Source organism: Podarcis bocagei (genome assembly GCF_964188305.1).
Source record: "Podarcis bocagei genome assembly, chromosome: 2".
NCBI lineage: Eukaryota > Metazoa > Chordata > Lepidosauria > Squamata > Lacertidae > Podarcis > Podarcis bocagei.
The window spans coordinates 117053291-117072264 of record NC_138126.1 but is presented as its reverse complement, the minus strand read 5'-3'; the positions used below and the strand labels follow the sequence as shown (position 1 = coordinate 117072264).

General features: G+C 42.5%; 1 protein-coding gene and 1 long non-coding RNA gene across 4 annotated transcripts in view; one reads left to right on the top strand and one right to left on the bottom strand.

Moving 5' to 3' along the window:
* The window catches only part of DIP2B (disco interacting protein 2 homolog B), a 196378-nt gene that overhangs the window by 47440 nt on the left and 129964 nt on the right, over window positions 1-18974 (top strand). The gene's annotated exons all lie outside the window — the stretch shown is intronic.
* Window positions 9448-12629, bottom strand: LOC308580259. Its single transcript, XR_014004759.1, has 2 exons — window positions 12085-12629; window positions 9448-11925 (listed from the first exon to the last, which is right to left on the bottom strand). It is a non-coding gene; the product is annotated as an uncharacterized lncRNA (long non-coding RNA).

Sequence of the window (18974 nt, the reverse complement as noted above, 5' to 3'; positions counted from 1 at the left end):
CGGCCTTCAGAAGAGGTCCTCTTCTGAAGGCCGGCTGTGGGCGAAAGTCTTTGCTCCCGACCGCCAGCATTTCCCTATGGGCTTTCGTCTTGCGATGCAAGCCCATAGGGAAATTCGTCTTGCGAAGCGCCTCCAAAACAGAAAACCCTTTCGTCTTGCGGGTTTTCCGTCTTGCGAGGCATTCGTCTTGCGGGGTACCACTGTACTGTAATACATCAAACATTAAAAGCTTCCCTAAACAGGGCTGCCTTCAGATGTCTTCTAAAAGTCTGGTAGTTGTTGTTCTCTTTGACATCTGGTGGGAGGGCGTTCCACAGGGAGGGCGCCACTACCAAGAAGGCCCTCTGCCTGGTTCCCTGTAACTTGGCTTCTCGCAGTGAGGGAACCGCCAGAAGGCCGTCGGTGCTGGACCTCATTTCATTTCTATAACACTTTGTGTTTTATAGCATCAAATAACACAATCCCCACTCAGTCATGAAGCTCACTGGCTGATGTTGGGCGAGTCACAGCATCTTGACCCTACCTCACAGGATCATTGTAGGGATTAACTGAGGAGGGAGGTGAACTATGTACTCCTTGGAGAAAAAGATGGGATATAAATGCAGTAAACAAGCTCTTCTGCTCAGTTGCTTAAGAAAGATGGAGATGTCAGTCTCCAACCTGGCATCCAGAGATTTCTAGATGGTCACAATTGGACCCTCGCCAGTAGCAAAATGCGCCTGGTGCCTGGCTAATTTCAAACACTACTTCCTCCCTGTGCATCCATAAGTACAGCAGTACAGTTTCTCTAGCATGGTCAAGGTAATAATTAGCAGGGTGGTTCCCTACCCTGCTAGAAATAATTTACAGTGGTGCCCCGCAAGACGAATGCCTCGCAAGACGGAAAACTCGCTAGACGAAAGAGTTTTCCATTTTGGAGGTGCTTCGCAAAACGAATCTCCTATGGGCTTGCTTCGCAAGACGACAATGTCTTGCGAGTTCCTAAGGGGTTTTTTCCCTTCCCCCCTTTTTCTAAGCCACTAAGCCGCTTATCAGCTGATCCGATAAGCTGATAAGCCGCTAAAAGCCGCTAATAGCGCTAATCCGTCAATGGGCTTGCTTCGCGAGACGAAAAAAACGCTAGATGAAGAGAATCACAGAACGGATACTTTTCATCTTGCGAAGCACCACTGTACTTTTCTTTCGTGGAGACCAGTGGCAATCGAGTGTAGCTAAATTTGGACACTTGATTAAAGGGACCATCTCCTATAGGGGCACCCCCTTGAGAGGACCAACTGAACTCTTTTGATTACCTGCACAGGAGACCAAACTGAAGCCATATTGAAATATCATAAACAGTACTGGAGTGGAACATTTTTCAGATGCTTGCAGCAGTCAGCCTGTCAAAAGTGCAAGATAGGTTTTCGTTTTACTCACCTTTAATACTATACGAAGAGAACAGAGGGACTTTCTACTTTAATTCAGGGAGTGACAATTTAAACCAGGTGCAGGACTGCTGGCATCCAGCACCTGACTTAACTGGTTTCTGTGGCAGTGTTATTTTTTCTTCATTGTCTTCTTTTTCCAAAATCTAAAATTGTGGCACTTTCCTGCTGTTCAAGGAATGGCTTGTTGTATCTGGTGCCAGGAACTCAGTTTAAGGGTTTTCCTTAAACTGTAAAATAATGGTATTTTACAAATGTATAAAGGTTTTTGTTTTTTACATAATACTTGCACATTTATTTCAGATGGTTATTCCAGCTGTCCACTAAGGACATTTTGATAATGAAAATCAGTTTTGCAAATAACACACGCAGAGTACAAAAATCGAACCCAGAACAGACAGTTGTCACTCTTAGAGAATGCTCCATTTTTCCCCTTTAGGTTCAAAAACTGGATAGTCACAGCAAGGGGAGTTTATTAGATGGAGTGCATTAATAATTTTCTATTAATGTTGATACTCGCCTTTAAGAAGTCACACTTTTGTAAGAGTAGCTGGCAGTATTTTCTCTTTGAGCTAGCGCTCAGGGTCACTTTGGAAGCTAGCTGAAAGGGGGCTTCCACTATTTGTCAACGCTGCTTCCATGCAAATTACTATACTGTATTATAATTTTTTCAAACATGTTGGCTAGGAAGCCATACTTGATGGGCAGTGTGTCTTGGATCCTGTCCAAAGCCAGACAATGGAGGTGTTTGCATAGGAGTAAAGAAGTAAACTTTTATTAAAGCAGCCTCAATGACTCAGGCTCATTGGGTAGGAAAGAGCAGATTCTCATCCGTGTGCTCTTCAGAGGCAGCGGAGTAGCTGCAATAAATCCAGCCTGAGAGCAAAGGCCAAGGTTCAAGAGTGCCAAGACTGTGTGAGAGCTGCAACGTTGTTCCAACATGTCTCCCTACTTCCCTGCAGGGGCAGAGAAGACTCAGCTATCCTTTTCCTGTGATCACTCCTGGCCTGGAGGTGGGCACTTCTCCAAGGGGAAGAAGTCTCCTCCTTTCTCATGATACTGGGTGCGCCTCCTCCTCAGACCTCTTCTGCTCCGTCACAGTAGGAGACGCCTGTTGCCTATTTGTTCTCTACAGGCTGGGCAGGGCCAGCTCTTGGGTCTTCTGCCTTGTCAGATCTAGGGGCAGAGGTGGAGGCTTCATCAGGAGGGCTGTTCTGCATAGTCTCATGCCCTCTCCTTCCCTCCAGAGTCCTCATGCTCCAGTGCTTCCCAGTCCTGTTCTGAATTTTGAGTTCTCAGAGGGAATATGACCCGGCAAACCTGATACATTGAAATTACAGTAGTACCTCGGGTTACATACGCTTCAGGTTACATACGCTTCAGGTTACAGACTCCACTAACCCAGAAATAGTACCTCGGGTTAAGAACTTTGCTTCAGGATGAGAACAGAAATCGTACTCCGGCGGGAGCGGGAGGCCCCATTAGCTAAAGTGGTGCTTCAGGTTAAGAACAGTTTCAGGTTAAGAACGGCCCTCCGGAACGAATTAAGTACTTAACCCGAGGTACCACTGTATGTGATTTTCATGAGAACTGAAAATTGTACAATTTTACCCCACTTAAAAATGTCATGTAAATATATTTTGATAAGAGATCCTCAGACATTAAGAGGTTGAAAATTTTAAAAATGGCTGAGCCCCAAGTGGTAGATATATGCAATGGTGTAGCTTGAGGGGGGACATTGGAGCGGTTGCCCCAGGCCCAGAATTGTTAGGGGTGCAAAATATCAACACCCAGTGCTGCCTCAATACAGTTGTGCGATTCCATCACTGGGCTCCATTAAAAACAACTTTTTCATGCAAACCAGGAAGTGACCTTTCCAGACAATAGAACTCTTCTTATCTCTGTGACTGTGGTTTCCTGGGTGACATGGACACCTTTAGGTAGTTGTATGCGCGTGCGAACTCTGTCCATTGCCCTCCCTCCCAACCTACCCACTTCTACATGGCCCCGGGCGTCGGCACCCCACACTGCCATTGGGTATATGGATTTCAAATACTGACTTACAAGCATGGTTTAAGATGAACATCTACTTTGTTCTTCCCCTGCTTCTTGTTCAGCCCTCCAGGGAGGAAACAAGCTAGAATTCTGGCTTAGCTTTACATGCAAGCCAGTGCTTGTGGTTTATTTAAGTTTTGACTAGCCCCTTTCCTCAAAGGGCCTTTCAGCTGAACCTTTAAAATCTTGTTGAATGTAATGTAGAATGTAATGTACATTCAGAAGAGTGGGGTGGGAGACTCTTGCCAGTCAACAGAGTAAAGCTTACTTCAACACGCAGTTGGGCTTAAATGCAAACTGGTATGTTCTGCAGCTGAATGCCTCAGGCCTATTGCACAATTTTGCTAACCAATATTTTAACAAAATAAAGTTTCAGGTAAGCTAAACAATCTGCTTTGTCATGAGCAATCGTAAAGCAGACAGACAAGTATCGTATGTGCCAGTTTGGGACATGTTAAGGCTTGCAGTTATCACATTGAAGCCTGAGCAAAGGAATTTTTTCAAAAAGCAAACCAGATGGCACTCACAATCCAGTCACAGTTCTAAACTAAACATTTTTCTTCTAGATATAGAGATCAAAGCATCATTTGCAAATGAGGAATAATAACTGATTCTTGAGGGATCAGGTTAGATTTTCAAAGTTGGCCTAACAGCTCTGTAGGAGGAGATAAGTGGGTAAATATTACTAAAATTTAGTAGGGATGTTGAGGGGAAGTCTTATATTTGCAATTGATGCTGTATGCTGTTATTTCTATGTCCAGAAAAGGTGGGGGATCTGTGACCCTCCAGATACTGTTGGACCTTAACTTCCATCAACCTCAGACAGCATGGCCAATAGCCAGGAATTATGGGAGTTGGAGTCAAGCATATCGGGAGAGCCATAGGTTCCCCATTCCTGAGGTAGAGGGATTTTTTTTTAGCCTGGGTTCATGCTAGTGTCATCCTGTGCAAGAGCTCCCACTAGTGCAACAGGGCTTTCCTACCTCCCACCTCCCCTGCCTGTGCCCTGCGCCTCCTCCAGGTCTGCTGTGGAGAGTCAACAGAACCCCTGGAGCAGCGCATGGGGTGAAAGAGACGAGAGTAAAAGTGTGGAGACGAGAGTAAAAGTGTCTCTTGGACTGCTCTTAGTTTTGAATTTACAATGTGTACCTTGTGTAGTGTGGTGCTCTGCGGAAAGGTGGGCTATCGGTATTTTAAATTCTCAAACTTCCTACCCCCAGGGCCCCCTTGAAATGACTGAAAATGACGGAGGCCCACCAGTCACATAATGGTGGTGCCGCTAGGAGTCAGAGCAGGCCAATGAGGAGGCACTGGGCAGGCTGTGATACTGAAACCTACCTGAAAGTGGCCCAAGGCCCACTGTTTGAGAAACACTGTTGTAAATAATAATTTAAAAAGCCCTGTGGACTTGGTGAAAGGAGAAACAATACTGGACTTCATGAAAACAACAAACTCAACAGCAAATTTGAGTCACTTATCCTTGGACATGTGGGTACTTTGTGTGTGTGAAGAAGCCCCTTACACACCTCCCCCCTCAAAGTTACATCAGGGCATGTTATGCATAGAAGCAGTACTGTTTGCTTTGTCGAAGCGCCCAGTCCTTTTATTTACATTCTTACCTACTGCTCAGGATTCTGTGTCCCTCAGATTTAGTTCCCACTCCTGATTTTGTAGGCTTTGTATGTATTTGTAGGCTGTGTTGTAGACTGCCACATTACTGTGTTAACTGAGAGTTTGAGGGGCACTTCTTATCCATTATCACATGTTCTTCAGTGCCTTTTGTAGTTAGGGGTTCCATTATTTTTTCCAGCGCTGAGATTTCTGCAGGATTTACTTACAACCTGGATTTAGCATATGTGAAATGCCAGCGAGACTGAATGATGACAGTGTGCCATACTCAGCCCTAGTTACTAGGATTCACTTTTTCTGGGGTTTCATCTAAATTGCAGGCCTTCCAGGTCTGATTTCTTCCTTGGCAATACTTTTTCATTTTGAAGTTACTGCTGTCAGCACTGCACTTTAAAGACCAATAGAAGGAAGTGTGTGGATGAAAACAGAGCTGTTAATAGTTATAATTTTTCCAAGTGAAGCATCTATATACAGTGGTACCTCGGGTTAAGTACCGTATTTTCCGCTCTATAAGACGCACCAGACCACAAGACGCATCTAGTTTTTGGAGGAGGAAAACAAGAAAAAATATATTCTGAATCTCAGAAGCCAGAACAGCAAGAGGGATCGCCACGCAGTGAAAGCAGCAATCCCTCTTGCTATTCTGGCTTCTGTGATAGCTGCACAGCATGCATTTGCTCCATAAGACGCGCACACATTTCCCCTTACTTTTTAGGAGGGAAAAAGTGAGTCTTATAGAGCAAAAAATACGGTACTTAATTCGTTCCGGAGGTCCGTTCTTAACCTGAAACTGTTCTTAACCTGAAGCACCACTTTAGCTAATGAGGCCTCCTACTGCCACCGCGCCGCCGGAGCACTATTTCTGTTCTCATCCTGAAGCAAAGTTCTTAACCTGAGGTACTATTTCTGGCGGAGTCTGTAACCTGAAGCATATGTAACCTGAAGCATATGTAACCTGAGGTACCATTCTACTGTAGAACCATATTGATACTTAATGCTGGTGCTGTGAATATGGTTTTGGAAGTGCGTGGTTGTCAACACATATGGCTCATTGCGATAATGCTACATATGCATTATTCAGTGCAACTTTTATTGTGGGTAATATCTCTGCGTATTCTCATAGGCCAGATTGTCATTGTGTGCTAAATATGCTAGGATTAAACAAAGCAAAGAGAGTGGCAAGTTCTTAGTTGAACTCTGAAATGGTGATATAGTTAATGAGTGCTTGGGAGCAACAAATCACAGAACCATTCATTGCTGCATGGGCCTTTGTACGGGTATAAAAGTTCCTATTCCAACAATCTTAATCTAATATTTAAGATAAGACACACAAGGTAGGCTTGTACTGAGGGGAATAGCAAAGCAGCTCTCATCTACTCAAAGCCAATGAACTTAAATTGATAAACAGCCTCAGATATCAGCAAATAGCAGTAGAATCCTGATGCTGATTTATTTCAGTAGTGCAACTCTGTACATGCAAGTGGGGTGACGTCCAGTTGTTGGCCTTGTTAGGGAGCATTAGGGTCATATAACTCATAGCCAGTAGTGGAAACAACATGCGTACATGGAACATGAGATCATAGCCTTGGCTGGGGTGGAATGGGCAATATAGGAATTTAATTTTCAGCTGTTGCAACTGAACCTCTCTCCCCCCCCCCCAGCCCAAATTATAATGTGGGCTTTTTACAGTTACTGGGAGAGAACAATGGTCACAGAAAGGATTCAGCAGGTGTGATGTTCTCAGTCCAATTCATTGTTTGGCACACTTGGATTTTTGAGATTTGGTAGACTCTTGTTGGCCTTTGAAAGCATTACGAGTAGGATGACTTTTGTGATTCATTATACTTTCGGCAACACACATTGATTGCAACAAAAAGAGAGAGTCATATTGTAGCGGGAGATAGGTGTTCACCCATCTGAGTGATGATGAGGATTGTAAAGAACAAGGCAGACCTGCAAGAAAACGTCACAGTTTAGCATGCTGATGTTCAGGATTCCAGTTGTTTCATTCCATTCCTTCACATACTGTTTTCCATCCATTGCCCACCCTCCAGTTGGGCTCTGTTGGGGCCCCGCTTAGATCCCCCCCCCAATATATTCTTTGTTCTTCTCCAAGCCTGCTGATGCCTTCCTCTTGTTCGTGTGAGTGGTGCTGGAGCATCTGATAACTGGCTGCAGTGTGCAGCTGCTTCCTAGCTCTCATCTAGGCTATAGTAATAGGTCAGAGGCTGGCATCAGGAGGATTGTGGGTGGACATGAGCAAAACTTTACAAAACAAGTTGGAGTCGCTGTGGAAACGGAGCATTCTAAGCTAATGGGGGTACGCTCTGGATGGCGGAGAGAGAAAGAGAACTTGCCTATTGGGTGCCAGAAAGAGCCTATTTCTCAACACCATTCATTTGCCAGGGAGATCAGATGGCAGCCTAGATAGAGGGATTCTCAGGCAGGCATACAGGGCAGAAAGCCTTGTGAGGAAGTCTGGGGTCTTAGTCCTGTCTGCTTAGGCTATGCAATCAAAGAAAATCAAGGGAATACTAAATACTTACGCCCGGTACAGCTCAGTTTTCTGTATCTAACCTCCTTTCCTGTGCCCATCTCTCCATTTCTCAGTTTGTCTACCATTTCCTTCCTCGCTTCTTCCCTCCTCACTGCTTTCCTTTGGACCACATCAGTGAGATCAAGGGTGGGGTTCTTGTTGTCTGGGCAGCCCAGGGCCTCCATACACACTGCTTAGGCTTGTGCCCCAGGGAAGTCACTTTGGGGCTGCTAACACAGCAGTTTGTCTTCAGTCCCTGAGGCGCACTTCATTGTCTCTCGAGACACACAGATGTCAGCAACAAAAACCATTAGATAGCCAAGCACCTTATTTTCTTGTACCTCAATTTAAAATAATCCCCTGTGCTTTATACTTGCTCATACTTTACACTTGCTCACCTTAGCATTTCTGTGACGCTACACTTTCAGTAAAGAAAAGAAATATTTCACTTACAGTACATGGAAGAGTGAAGACCTTGTATGTTTAGAGCTGAGTCGCTTTTCATGACTCGGTGTGTGGGTTTACGTTAGTGTGTAGATTTACCTGCAAAGGATAACCTTAAACATTTCAAAATCCATTTGCATATATACAGCACCTTATTTCTCTTTCCTCTTAATCGTTCTGTGTTCTGATTAGGAATGTGATGCTCTTCCCGAAAGCCTTTTGTTTCAATTACTTTCAGCCTGGCTGTTTTCAACTATTCTTATTTTCATGATGAGACAGTGTCATTGTTAATTGGGGTAGAGTCGATAGAACCAGTTCGATAATATATTGGCGATGTACACTTTTTTCAATAAGTCCCATTAAACTCCATGGGGTTTTAACTTCTAAGTAGACATGCATAATAATGTTCTATATGAGCCACAGCTAGCATAATATAGACTGGGAAGCTGTTGTACAAAACACTCAAGATCAGCTTTTATGTTAAGATGGATTTTACTGTTCATGTGACTTTGGCAACACTTAGTAGTATCTCAGTCTCAATTACTTCTTACCCTTTGTTTTCATTTATTCCATTATTGATGTTCCTTTTCAGTAATTATTTCTTCAAAAATTTCTTCAATAATCTTTCAAAGCATTGAGGTTTTTATTTTTTAAAACTATTTCAGATCTCGTTGTCTGTTCCTGCACATTGCGTCTTTGTGATAAGATTCCCTTGTACTGGCTCAAAGCATTAGAAAAGAACAAGATGGTCAATGTCCTCATAGTTTAATGTCAGGCTATTATTTTGCATGTATTACCTGACATGGGTGTTAGGATCAGCAATGAAGACAGTGGTGTGGGTTTTACAGAAAAAATTGAATCAGAATTTCCTCCGTGACACTTAATACTTTGGCATCTGATCTACCATATGGTCTCAAGATGACTTTATAATATACAATTATAAAAACAGATATAGTAGTTGAAATGATAAAAAACAGATAAAACCATTCTAGCCAGAACACGACAGTTTAAATTAAGTAAAAGTGGTGGGACCCACAGAATAGAATACCTTAAGAATCCAAGGCGTATCATAAACAGGTGTATCATACAAAGGAAGCTATACAAAGAAGATGCTAAATGCACCTCTGTCCGAAGGAAGTCCCTCAATTTAGAGGCTGCCACATAGGAAGCCCTCTCCCAAGCCATCATTCCTTGCACTTCTGATTGTGGAACTATTAAGAGAGCTGCTTCTGCTGATCCTAATTTTTAAAAAGTAGAGATGGTGGTCATCTTTTAAATACTTGGGGCCTAAGTCATGCTGGACTTTAAACATGAATGTGAGCACCTTAAATTGGGTTTTGGAAACAAACTGCCAGCCGGTGTTAGAGTTCTGTTTATTTCATTTAAAATTTATAAATTGCACTTTCATATAAAACACCACAAGGCAATATACAGGCTAAAAGAACCACATTATTACAGTAAAAACATAAAATGTATCAGTAAGAGCTGGGTGGAGTACAGTGGTCAAGTCATCTCTGTCCAATGCGAGCCATAGCTAGGTAACCAGGTGTAGCTTGAAATAGGCACCTTTTGCCATTGAGGTTACCCGAGTCTCCAGAAATAACGTTGGATCTAGGAGCAATCCAAAGCTACAGGTGTGTCTTTTCCAGGAAAGTGAGAGCCCATCAGGAACAAGCTGTTTCCACACCTCATGGACTCCAGAAATCAGAAAACATTACACTTCTCTTTTCAGAATTAAATGTTTTATGAACAACTCAAATGATTTTCCAATATTTACTTAGGAAAAAATATTTAATACAGACTATTTATTTATATATCTAAAAATCCAAAGCTTTACCTGGAAATTATTTTGATTAGGGTACTTGTAAATATTTTTAGACATCAAGAACTAAAAAGTATTGACTTCCCTTACATTGTTTAAATTTGAAGGAGGAAATCATGAATGTAGAGAAAACTGTTCCACCGAGAGCTGTGCATGATAGGTCACTATAGTCCTTCGATCTACTTTCATTGAGGGGATCCTTCAGTTTCACTGTCTGTAGAGGCACTCTCGCTTCTTGTGAATTCCACTCCAAATGGAGGTGAATCTGACTCAGAACTTGTTGAGCCACGTTCTCTTTCACCGAACAATGATTTCATCTGCAACGAGTCTATAGGCAATTTATCACACTTCATCCTGTTCACTAGTTGCGCTTGTAACTGGTTCTCCTGCTGCAGCAAGAGAGAAACAGAAACAAGCTTAGCAGTGCGTTCATTTGTCAGTCTGTTCCTCTTCTTTGTCTTGATTGCGTCAAAAGTTCTCCATTTCCGTTCACAGGAAGTGGCTGTTGGTGGAATGCTGAAGATCCTTACAGCAATCCTGGACAATTGCCGGGTGTTACAATATCCCTTCCACCATGTGAGGGGAGAAACAGCCTCAGACGCCCGCCAAACAATGTCTTGGCTCCAAAGTTTCTCTTTCGCACGATATTCAGCAATGTCTGCCATCACAGCTCTTTCATTAATGTTAGGGATGTTCTTAGCTAGTTCCATAATTATATCAAGAGCAGTGGCTATATCAGATTCTGATAAATGTTGTCCACAGTGCTGGGGGTCCAGTAGATTTGCTGCCAGATGAACTGGATGGGAGCATATCTCAGATACTTTAGTAAATCCTTGCTTTATTACTTCCGCCTCTTCTTTAGAGAGAGGCGAAGAAGGCAAAAGCTGAATTAGATTTTCATTCAGCTTTCTGAACATCTCTGGAATATATGAAAGGATTGGTGCATCTTCAAGCTTCTTAGTAGCCTCTGAAATTGGTAGTAGCAAATTGTATGCATCTTGAACTTTAACCCAAAACACGTCATCGAGAATCTGCTTACGAATGTTCTGAGGAATTATCTGGGATACCGTTTCTTCTGTTGAAGCGTGCTGCAAACAGTTCATTGTATGCAACAGGCTCTCTAAACACTTGGTAGCTGAGCTCCATCTGGTTTCTGATGGCAATAAAAGGGCACTTTCCTCCCCCTGCTTCTCTTTCTGTAATTTCTTCAGTGCCTGTTTAGCTATTGGGTGATTGTTGAATACCTTCACAATTGCTTTGCCGTTTGCCAATATTGTTTTCATCGTACTGGCACTTAAGATATCTTTTGCCAGAAGGTTCAACCCGTGAGCAGAACAGACAAATACTATTAAGTGTGGGTACGTTGACTTTAATATTTCCCCTGCGCCTCTCATGCTACTCGTATTGTCGGTTACAAGGGCTTGTACCCTGGGTGGACCTGCACTCTCAATCTCTTCACCCAGTATGTTGGCTATGTATTCACCAGTATGATGAGAAGGTTTGGTAGCAATTGCTTTGAGGAATATTGCTTCAGGTGTTGCAAACATAATGCTGAGAAGAGAATTTCCTTGTGTATTAGTCCATCTCTTTGGCATGAGTGTCAGCGATTCTGCTCGGCTGATCCTTTGAGCTACCATTGTTTGAACTCTGCTGTACTCTCTGTCTAAAAGAGGATGTGCTAAGCGATAATGGGATGGCAATTTATATGATGGGCGAATCAGCTTGTAAAGATCCTTCCAGTATTGATTTTCAACTATGGAAAGAGACGTACTACTTGCAAATATAGCTCGAGCTAACGTCTCGTCTGCTCTTTCCTGATCTTCCTTTGACATTTTGTCCACAAAGTTTGCTAAAAAATCTGATTGTCTTGAGTGGCTACCTACAGATGGCATCTCTTGTGTCACTGACCTTGAAAAAGATGGTCCTGCTGCTTCTCCCTTCCCCAGAGCTGGCAGCTCAACACTTTCAGTTTTCATGTTTGGCAAATTCGCTGTTTCACTTGAGTTACCCAGTTCCTGGAACAAAGGGGAGGGGAGAGAAGGATTTTTTTTAGCCTACTCTAAATCTAGAGCTCTCTTGTCAACTTTACGGTAAAGCACTTTCTGGTTTTAAGAAATAATTTGCTAGAGATACAAGTCTGCATTGCTGTTAAGTATATTAGTTCGTTTACTTACAATTAATTCCTGAAGTAGACTTTTCCCAGATGTTGTTCCAGCACTTAACTGCAGTAGCTTCTTGTATGAGGATTGTATTCTTTCCGGACAATTCTTGCATATTGTCAGATGCCTCTTCATCCTTGTTGCATTATTCGCGTATGTCTGGCCACAGTATTTACATTGACCAACTCTCTTTCTTCCTTCAATGATTTCTATATAGTGGTGCCACACACCAGTTTTTTTCTGGTTAGGCATGATGATTAATTCAGAATACAGTCCAAAAGCACACAGTACCCTCTCAAAAACTGAACTGATTTCGATACAAAAGGCTTCCAGTCTCTCTCTAGCTCCTAATGAGAAATGAGACACTGCTCTGTGTGTTTAGCAGTGATGTGGAGCGGAAAATTTTCTGTAATGGAAAATTTTCGTAGCTGTTCTCTTTTTTTTTTCTCACTCTCTCCTCTGAAAATTTTCCATTCCCATACCTCGGTGAAAGCTAAACTCTGGAGTGGATTAGTGAACAGTGCTATGTCATGTAGATCTCTTGGCTAAGATTAGCATATTAATAGTTTCCAGCGCTTTTCTTTAAATGTAAACAATGTAAGGGAAGTGGCATGCTTCTGACCTTCATATTTTAAGACATTACAAGTTGTTTAATGACAATGACCAAGTAAAGCTTTGGTTTGCTTTTATACAACTCATTTACAGTGATTCTGTTTGCCCCAGCTTCATGTAAGTAAATTTTTCAGTTCAATACTTTAGGCTCCTGAGGGAAAAATTGAACTATTTCCACAGCATATAAAACATGCTAATTAATATCTTGAACAATTTGGGAACAGTTCAGGTTTTTTGGGGGGTTTTGCACAAAAAACACCTCTGATTTATTCTTGCACCTGTTTGCCTGTTTGCATTCATTTTCAGTACTTTCAGTATCATCAGCCATTTACAAAACTTACTAAATGGATTTTTTACTACCTTTAAATTAATGAGTGCAGATGGCAATTGTAATCCAGTGCTGGTTCTGCTGCATTCTGTTTCTTCAACACTTAATTCCAAATTTGGGTCCATGAGAACTCAGTGTCCAGAGGTTACCTGGCCCCCTTACCTTTTGTTGTGGCCCCCTTAGCTAGTATGTCTAAATCCTTACAGAAGAGCCAAGAATTAATTAAAACTCAGGGGAATCGGGGTAGTACTTGTGAATTTCATCTACTGGTTTCCTACCTAATTTTTTCACTTGGACTGCAACTGCTGCTGGGGGGAAAAATAGACGACTGTTGCAAGTCAGGGTAAAGCCAATCCTCCACAGCTTTCCGAATATGTTAATAGAGTTTAATGAGTGGTTGATCCTAATCTTTATCTGTTGGAGCTCAATACAGTTCTGTTTTGACATGGACATGTGGTAGATACTTATCAACATATCTGAATAGCTTGTTGCAGATTATACAGTCTGTTATAAAGTCCCTGGCTAGGTTTTGTAACCAAATTGAATATCCTTTATACAGACACTCTTGCAATAACCTTTCATGCGCTCATTTTTCATGGAACCGTTAGATCACAATACTTCACACCCCTTGATTTATTTCATTTACTGAAAATGGGTATGGGACTCGGAACTGGGATTCAAACTTGAAATCGAGAATCGTGTCCCAAACAGCACACCAAATGCCATTCTGGTTCTTCAGCCAGAGATGTAGTGTTACAATATTTTTGTTGCGTTAAAAACAGGCGAGAGTTGGGCTGTTATCTGAACTTGAAAGATAGAATTGTGTCCTGAATGTATGTATCAAATTTCAGCCTGATATGAATGTAAAACAGGCAAGCTAAATCAAAGGCTTCACTTGGCTTAGCCAATAATTGGGTTGTAAAGAATCAGGAAATCTTCAAGCCTGGTTCTCTGTTGCTAAGGAAAATGATCTACCTGCCAGCCTGCCTACCTATTTTCACCAGTTGTGGAAATAAAATGGGATAGTCCTTCTTCATGCTGCCTTTTGGTATTTTCAAGGAAAACTAGAATGAAAACCTTGCGCTGATGTCTCATATGGTATGGCTTTCCAACAAGTGAGGATCCTTTGGCTCTCAAGATGTTGCTGGACTGCTTTTCCCATAATCCCTGACCACTGACCATGCTTGCTGAGACTGATGGAAGATATAGTCCAACAACATTTGAAGTCACAGGTTTCCCATACCTGCGCTATAGGATCCTGGGTAGTGGCAGTGGGCTGTTGAAAGAGAGGTTGAAAATCCCAGACATGCACATTTGAAGCACCTCGGGTGGTTTAAATTTGTCCTGTGATAAATGATGCTTATTTTTCAAGCTGGTCTGTCATCTAAACATAAAGAGCCAGTCCTTAGATTTTGAGTTTCTCAGAATATTCTACAATACTATACACCGTAGAAATGTTATGCATCTGTGCTTCCAGGGATGTCCTGCATATCTAGACTCCAGAACTCAGTCTGTTGGTTTCCCCCCCTTATGTTACCTGTGTATCACGAATTTCCTTTTAGGGGCTCTCGCTACAGATGTGAGGTTCTCTCATTTTAACTTCCCAATAACTCTGGGGTTACATGTCACTTTTTTAAAATACCCAATCCTAAACTTTAGCCAGTGGACCATACTGGTGCAGTCCTGATCATACCATGTATAGTATGTTTCTGTTGTGTACGCAGTGTTACAAAACAACATGAGTGTGTCAAACACAGTGGTGTATATTAGGAGCAGCTCAAGGTGTGCTTTAAGGAAAAATAAATGGCTAGGCTTTCCTGTATTCTTTGTGCAAGAGCTTGATCCATCAAGACTTCTTGCAGAACTTGTTTGTCATAAAAGGAACTTACTCTAACTTCCATGAACCTTTTCCTGATGATATAGTTGAGGACCCAGCCTGCTGTTCCTTTTCCTGTGCCTCCATAGGACTACATCAGTTGTGTCCAAACTTTTTTCAAAGAGGGCCAGATTTGATGAAGTGAAGGGCCGTGAGGGCCGACCAAAGTTGTTAACTTTTTGGGGGATTAAAGTTGTTGAGCATTTTTTAAACGATTTTACCCCAGGAAATAAACTGCCACAGGGGTCAGATTAAACTGACCGGTGGGCCAGATTAGGCCCCCAAAACGGACTGTGGGCGTGTCTGGACTACATGCTTAGAGGGATTACTTGTCATTGTTTCTCCCTGAGGTCTCACTGAATTGAAACTAGGCATCTTTCAGGGTTGTATCCCAGGCTTGGCTTAAGCCCTGGAGTCTCTTCTGTTGGTCTGCCACAGTGAAGTTGATACTCTGGTTTCCATATAGTTCTGTTGGGAAATAATTACTTGAGCTTTGAGGGAAGGAACAGTGACCAAGAGGCCAAAGCAATCCAAGCTTCTGCCAAAAGGCCCGAATATCCACACCTGTGGCTTGCCTCGCCTAGTTGAACCACCACAATATTTACCACACTGTGTCTCAAACAGAGCCCAGGAGTTAATGAGATACATGTGCCTAGAAGTACGAAAAGCAGCATCTGAACTAGAAGGCGAAGGACTATGTAGCACAGAGCATCTGAAAATGTCATTTGCATATACTTATGATTTCTGGGTTGTATTCAAGAGGCAGTGCATGAGTGCAGTGGACTTCCACTTGTGCAGTTGGACTTGGCTTTCCTCTTCTCCCTTCTCTAACCCCTTCTCTGGGCTCTCAAAATCTTCTCTGGAGTAGATTTTGGAGGCACAATGGAAGCTGCTGGGGGAAAAGAGGAAGGTGAAGTCTGGTTGCATAAGCAAACTTTCCTTGTGCAATGTTGGATTATGCCCTAAGAAATTGCCTTTATATATTTCTGAGAAATAACTGCAATGCAAAGGGGAAGTTGGAAGTGTATACTTCCTTCCCTTCTGACTCTTAGAGGGAAGCTCTGTATAAAGATTTATAAGAAAACTCTTGTTCCATAACTGCCTTGGGTCTCCTAGAGATGTGAATTTGCATAAGACATAACTTTGAGACTAAAATGTGCCTATTTATCTTTGGTTCTATACATTTTAGTACTTTGCTAAATTAATAAAGCATGCTTGGAGGCATTGAATAATTGAGCTGAATGTTGCGTTTATTAGGATTGTTAAAACCAGTCCAGATCCAGATTCTGTTAGTTTAGACAGTGGGTTAAGAGGAAGATAAATTAACATATCACTGAAGCCCAGTGATGAGAGGTTCATCTGAGCAGTTCCAGTAAAGCAGTATGCAATGCTAAGTGTTAAAAGTTGCATTTCCAGATCTAGTCCTTTGTTTGATTTTGCAGGGAACGCTAAAACCTCTCATTGTTTTCAGTTCTGCATTTGCTCTGATGCTTGCGTCATTGTGTCTTGTAATGCTGGGTGGGGTGTTATTTGCTTGCCACAATTCAAGGTGGAATCAAAGAAGTGCAGTAATTTTTACTGAATAGTAATGCTGCTTTGTGTATTGTTTTAGTTCAGTAGCTGTGCCAGGTTTGCCTGATGAAATCAAGGGGTTAGAAAAGAAAGAGCCCACAAACATATGTCTTTTGGGGGCTCACAATATCTCCCTTGAGGGTGGGGGGGTTGTGTCTGTTTTCACTTTGGAACCCCCAACACCACCAAATTGTCTTAAAGGTAAAGGTAAAGGGACCCCTGACCATTAGGTCCAGTCGTGGCCGACTCTGGGGTTGCAGCGCTCATCTCGCTTTATTGGCCGAGGGAGCCGGCGTACAGCTTCCGGGTCATGTGGCCAGCATGACTAAGCTGCTTCTGGCAGCGCACGGAAACGCAGTTTACCTTCCCGTTGGAGCAGTACCTATTTATCTACTTGCACTTTGACGTGCTTTCGAACTGCTAGGTTGGCAGGAGCTGGGACCGAGCAACAGGAGCTCACTTCGTCGCAGGGATTCGAACCGCCGACCTTCTGATCGGCAAGTCCTAGGCTCTGTGGTTTAACCCACAGTGCCACCCGCGTCCCTACCGAATTGCCTTACTGAATGTTTATTCAATTTATTTTATTTACACTATTCCTGGGACCCAAAAGAATAGATCTTCAACTTACGCCATCTTTCCTATTCCCTGCTTTCCTCTTCACCAAAGGAACTGGTGAACAGCTTACAATTAGATTGATCCACAGTTGTTTACCCATAGAATCTCTTCTGGTGGTAGGAAGCTAGACACCTTTCAAAGAGGTGAGAGGACTGAGACAAAGGTATATTCCTAAATGTTTCACAATACGGGGGTGGGGGTGGAAAGTACAGTACAGTTCAGGGCTTGGTGGCTGCATAGCAAAGATGTCTTCTATTGCTGTTCACAGCTTTTTGACAATGTAGATGTGTTAATGAGAGTGAATGAAAATAAATCCTCAGATGCACTGTTTCTAGAGATGCAGTGGGGCAGGGGACAGCTGTTGCGATGAAGAATACTGCCACATTCAGCATACAGCTTGAAGTGAAACCAGATGGCCCTCTCTTTGGCATATTAAAAGGGCATGCTGATTTTGTTTGTGAAGCTGCAATTTATTTAGAGTATTCTGTTAAAGTCTCTTTCAAGCAGCAGTTAAAACTTGTCTCTGCAGCAGATCCAAGATACTAATCCTTGCCTTGCAGCAGTGGTGGGTAATTTGTTCTCTGCCAATGGGCATATCCCAAATTGATCCCAAATTGGATAGCTAGGGTTGCCTTGATTTTAGTTGCTTCCAAGTGGCATAATTTTGCATAATGTTTTAATGAACTGGCACATGCAGAATGACTATTATCTGGTATCAAACAGTACTTTTTTGGGCAAGATCTGTGAACATGTGGTAGTGGCACAACTCCAAGGATTCTGGGATGAAACTGACTATCCTAGATTCCTTTTAGCCTGGCTTTCAGCCTAGTTTCAATACTGAAACTGCCCTGGTTGCCTTAGGGAATGGCTTTCAGCGGAAAATGGTTGGGGAAGTACAACCCCGACGGTTCTCCTGGTCTGCTCAGCAGCATTTGATACCATTGAACATTGTATCTGTCTGGGCTGCCATGTGGAGCTGACCATTAAGGTTGTGATATTGAACTACCTCTGGTCATTTTTGCAAGATATAACCTAGAAGGTGGTACTGGGGACTTCTCGTCTTCCCAGTGGCTCGTGACCTATGGGGTTTCACAAGATTTCATCTTGTCCCCTATGTTGTTCAACATATTTTTGAAACCACTAGAAGAAGTGATCTGGAAATTTGACCCACAGTATTATCAATATGTTTGTACTATCCATCTCTATCTCTCTTATATAACTGATCCTAGGAAGACAGTGGAAATATTGGACCCTTGATTATCTGCTGTGAAGGATTGGATTGGGCTATTAGCCGAAACTTGATCTAGACAAGATGTACTACTGATGGTTGATAGACCTTCTGATTAGGGTTTAGGGTTACAGCCTGTCTTGGATACAGTTGCACTCTCCATAAAAGATCAGGTTTGTAGTTTGTTGGTGCTCCATGACCTATTGTCTCTCCTGTTGAATATGCAGGAGGTGTTGGTGGCGAGGAGTGCCCTTTCCAAGCTCTGGCTAGTATGCCAGCCGTGACCATACCTGATTAAAAAGGACTATCTTAATTATAAGGGTAGACCTCTTGCACCAGACACTGATACGGGTTTTGGTAAAAACAAAGTAGATGCTACAGCTTATGCTGTAAGCTGCCCAGAGTCTCTGGAGTAACCCAACCAGATGGGCGGGGCATAAATAACAAAAATATTATTATTATTATAATCCTGAAATCTGCCCCCACTGACGTAAACTGCATCCCTTTACATTTTGTTATGGCTGTAGTGCAGCGTGGTAGAGGACAGTCTGCCTAGAACCAAGTATACAGTACAGTCTCCTCCAAGTAGTATTTCTTAACATTTCACCTGATTGATGGTAGAGTTCACTGGGTATGAGCTGCGTTTCATATCACTTTTCATACAGAGCGCATAC